We start from the raw sequence: 5,337 nt of genomic DNA on the forward strand, positions 1-5,337 counted from the left end.
TCGGCCTTCTGGCGGTCTCTTAGCATAGAGCCGGCCAGGGTGGCCGAGCGGTTCTGGGCGCTACAGTCTGGAACCGCGCGACCGCTACGGTCGCAGGTTCGAATCCTGCCTGGGGCATGGATGTGTGTGATGTCCTTAGGTTAGTTAGGTTTAAGTAGTTCTAAGTTCTAGGGGACTGATGACCACAGAAGTTAAGTCCCATAGTGCTCAGAACCATTTGAACCATCTTAGCATAGATCGGGGAAAAAACAGACCGATTGGAACCCGTGTCGACAAGGTACTTGACACTGCCTGTCTGTTACGTTACGAAGAGTCACTAGGATGTTGCACTGCAGCCGGGTGCATCTAGGCCCGGTTGCAGCTGGCACTTGGGTGTGAGAAGGGAGGTCGACACTTCGTCGCTTCGTTGCCGAAGCGGGCATCGTATCAGCAAAAGCCGCTCGGCTGCTGATCTGACGTCGGTGGGTTCCGTTCGAACGGCTCACGGTACATAGACTATACTCTGTTCGTCATAAGAATAATCTGATGTAAACAAACACAAACACGATGATTGGTTAGAAGCCGTAGCAAACGTACACTGGTACTGTTACGCTCTTGGAAGTAGGTCCCACTTACAAATTAGGTATCTTATTACTACAATAGGTTAAATGAAACTTTAATATTCTAATGTATTAGCAGCCATCAACGCTTTTCTTAATCACATATCAGCTGTGCAGTTTTTAGTTAAAATATCGTGTACAGTCACAGTCTCTGTACTGATGTGCTATGATTATCGCTCTGTTAACACGCTGTATGAAAATTGCTGAGGCTGGTTCCTGCTCCGTAGTGAAACACGCGTGTGGAACACGGCCTAAAAAGGCCGATAAATAGGTTGTTCTTAATTTTTTTCTGAAGTTTACAGAAAAAATCGGCTTTTAAGTTTTCCGAAGGTCTGTATTTGATACGTTGGACATTTAGGTTCAAATGGCTCTGAGCACTATGGGACTCAGCTGCTGTGGTCATAAGTCCCCTAGAACTTAGAACTACTTAAACCTAACTAACCTAAGGACAGCACACAACACCCAGCCATCACGAGGCAGAGTAAATCCCTTACCCCGCCGGGAATCGAACCCGGGAACCCGGGCGTGGGAAGCGAGAACGCTACCGCACGACCACGAGATGCGGGCAAGGACATTTAGGACCACACTGGATGTACGAGGTGCATTCAAGTTCTAAGGCCTCCGATTTTTTTTCTGATTAACTACTCACCCGAAATCGATGAAACTGGCGTTACTTCTCGACGTAATCGCCCTGCAGACGTACACATTTTTCACAACGCTGACGCCATGATTCCATGGCAGCGGCGAAGGCTTCTTTAGGAGTCTGTTTTGACCACTGGAAAATCGCTGAGGCAATAGCAGCACGGCTGGTGAATGTACGGCCACGGAGAGTGTCTTTCATTGTTGGAAAAAGCCAAAAGTCACTAGGAGCCAGGTCAGGTGAGTAGGGAGCATGAGGAATCACTTCAAAGTTGTTATCACGAGGAAGCTGTTGCGTAACGTTAGCTCGATGTGCGGGTGCGTTGTCTTGGTGAAACAGCACACGCGCAGCCCTTCCCGGACGTTTTTGTTGCAGTGCAGGAAGGAATTTGTTCTTCAAAACATTTTCGTCGGATGCACCTGTTACCGTAGTGGCCTTTGAAACGCAATGGGTAAGGATTACGCCCTCGCTGTCCCAGAACATGGGCACCATCATTTTTTCAGCACTGGCGGTTACCCGAAATTTTTTTGGTGGCGGTGAATCTGTGTGCTTCCATTGAGCTGACTGGCGCTTTGTTTCTGGATTGAAAAATGACATCCACGTCTCATCCATTGTCACAACTGACGAAAAGAAAGTCCCATTCATGCTGTCGTTGCGCGTCAACATTGCTTGGCAATATGCCACACGGGCAGCCGTGTGGTCGTCCGTCAGCATTCGTGGCACCCACCTGGATGACACTTTTTGCATTTTCAGGTCGTCATGCAGGATTGTGTGCACAGAACCCACAGAAATGCCAACTCTGGAGGCGATCTGTTCAACAGTCATTCGGCGATCCCTGAAAACAATTCTCTCCACTTTCTCGATCATGTCGTCAGACCGGCTTGCGCGCGCCCGAGGTTGTTTCGGTTTGTTGTCATACGATGTTCTGCCTTCATTAAACTGTCGCACCCACGAATGCACTTTCGACACATCCATAACTCCATCACCACATGTCTCCTTCAACTGTCGATGAATTTCAATTGGTTTCACACAACGCAAATCCAGAAAACGAATGATTGCACGCTGTTCAAGTAAGGAAAACGTCGCCATTTTAAGTATTTAAAACAGTTCTCATTCTCGCCTCTGGCGGTAAAATTCCATCTGCCGTACGGTGCTGCCATCTCTGGGACGTATTGACAATGAACGCGGCCCCATTTTAAAACAATGCGCATGTTTCTATCTCTTTCCAGTCCAGAGAAAAAAAATCGGAGGCCCTAGAACTTGAATGCACCTCGTATAGCGGAATCGATAGTGTAGTGGATTGCAAATTTCGTGCAGCTTCTGCATCATTGATTCAGGTTATGCATTGGTAATCCTTTTTTTTTCTTTCAGTTTGAAATACCTACTTCTCGTAACTGTGAAATTCATCATAATTTTTGACAAATAATACACGTCTTCTTGTTTCTAATTACATATTGCACGCGAAATTCCTGTTTACATTTCAAATACAAACTCTTAATTATCGATATTATATGAAAGATTGTTAATCTGCTTACATTAAGAAAACATAACAATTTAATTTTTATGACAAAAATGAAAAACGAAATAGTCTTTATTTGGATCATGTCCATAGTTTTACACCACAGTTGTAGTCTCACACGAACCAGAGTGGTAAGTGTCGTAGAAACATGCAAAAGAATCATTTTCACAGCACCTGACACACGATACAAATGCTGCATTTTTGCATTTTCCACTGCACCATTACAGTATGAACGCAACAGAACTGATCTGGAGCCAAGTTAAGGGATTTGTCGCGAGAAATAACAAGAAGCTGCCAGACGTACTCGAACTAACGCACGTATCTCTTTCACATGTCACTGCCGAACCGTGGCGGGATACTGAACGGCACATCATAGAAGTGGAGAAAATGCGGCGTCTGGCTGGCTTCGTGGATTCTGTTGCTGATCGACTCGTTAGCAACGTAGCAGATGACAGTTGCAGAACTGAGCCATATTTCTTGGATTCGGATGAGGAAGAAGCTAAGAGATTACGAGGCGACTGACTGTAATTAATACCTTCAGTGGCTTCAGTATTCAACAATACGGCGGTCACCTAACAGGGGAACCTCCCCATCGCACCCCCCTCAGATTTAGTTGTAAGTTGGCACAGTGGATAGGCCTTGAAAAACTGAACACAGATCAATCGAGAAAACAGGAAGAAGTTGTGTGGAACTATGAAAAAATAAGCAAAATATACAAATTGAGTAGTCCATGCGAAGATAGGCAACATCAAGAATGATCTGAGGTCAGGCGCGCCGTGGTCCCGTGGTTAGCGTGAGCAGTTGCACAACGAGAGGTCCCTGGTTCAAGTCTAGCGAGAAGTTTTTCTTTATTTTCGCAAAGTTATGATCTGTCCATTCGTTCATTGACGTCTCTGTTCACTGTAATAAGTTTAGTGTCTGTGTTTTGCGACCGCACCGCAAAACAGTGCGATTAGTAGACGAAAGGACGTGCCTCTCCAATGGGAACCGAAAACATTTGATCGCATGGTCATAGGTCAACCGATTCCTCCACAGGAAAACACGTCTGATATATTCTATACGACACTGGTGACGGCATGTGCGTCACATGACAGGAATATGTTGTCGACCCACCTAACTTGTACACTTGGCGAATGGGTAAAAAGATTCTTCTACATTGCCCGATTTAGGTTTTCTTGTGGATGTGATAATTACTCCCAAAAAAGTGATGAAAACATAAGAGTTTGTCACATAAAATGCAACAAATGAATCCAACGGTTTCACAGTCGCACACTTTTCCCTGCGCTCTGTCAAAACAGGTTTTTAACGTTTTCAAATTTTTCCGTGTGTAGACCGTCAAATCCTGCATATGTCCAAGCAAATCTGAACATGTCCTGGAATTTTGGAGAGCGAAGTTGATTATGTGTGAGTGCCTGAACTTTGATAATTGTCTGAAAATAAAAAATTAAACTTTTCGCTCGAAGGAAGATTTGAACCAAGTACCTCATTCCGCAGTTGCTCACGCTAACCACAGGACCACGACGCTCCAGAGATGAATGTATCCTTGATGTTGCTTATCTTCCACATGGACTACTCAGTTTGTATATTTTGCTCATTTTTTCGTAGCTCCACACAACTTCTTCCTGTTCTCTCGATTGATCTGTGTTCAGTTTTTCAAGGCCTATCCACTGTGGCAACTTATAACTAAATCTGAGGGGGGGTGCGATGGGGAGGTTCCCTTGAAAGAAGGATGTGGCAATGCTGGAGTTTTGGCGTATATTATTTCATTCTCTTCACTACTTAAATGACATTCGAAGTTATATTGTTTGTTTGCTCGTCTCTTTTTGCAACTGCAACTGCTCACATCACTGCAGTTTAGTTGGCTCATCTGACTGGCCAGTATTGTCCAAGTTAAATGCGCCGGTAAAACTGTAGTGCCGCGTTATCGCTCAATCTATGTGCGTGAAACAGCACAAAACATATCCTTATGATCGCTCATCACTGTGCTGGACGCAGCGTGGCTTCCGCTCCACGTGAAATGAAATCTCATTGATTCAAGCAAACGCGGAAGAATACGTGGTATAAAGTTTACATCAGGTTTATTCTTACAGTATCGGAGTGAACGGCTGGACTTCGCTGCCGGTTGTGCGAGCCGGATTCGTGGTAGCAGGACCGGCTGTCGCTAGGCGCCTGCTGCCCTCTGTCCGTGAGTGCACCAATCGTCATGCGTGCTGAGTGCTGCTGCCTGGACGGCCAAGTTCTGAACTAAGTGGCGCAGGTCTGCCTCAGTGCCGGTGGCTGCGCGCCACGCGTGTCGCTTCGCATTGAAATTCGTTGGTATAGCACGTGTGACGCGAAACGACACTACAGCGCGACACGCAAGTTCCTCACATGTCGCGCGGATCCAACGCATATTGACACGCGTACACGCATTTGTACGTGCCGGTTGACGACGCTCTGCCCTGACAGAAAGGAAGCGCGCGCACACTGTAAGCTTCCTGAAACGATTTTACAGAAACTATTAAGTAAAAATATTTCATTTTTACATTGCTTGTAGCGTTATACGTCAGCTTCGTTGCGAAGTGCCCATAACCTCGCTA

The sequence above is a fragment of the Schistocerca cancellata genome, chromosome 4, assembly GCF_023864275.1.
Source record: "Schistocerca cancellata isolate TAMUIC-IGC-003103 chromosome 4, iqSchCanc2.1, whole genome shotgun sequence".
In the NCBI taxonomy this organism is placed as follows: Eukaryota; Metazoa; Arthropoda; class Insecta; order Orthoptera; family Acrididae; genus Schistocerca; species Schistocerca cancellata.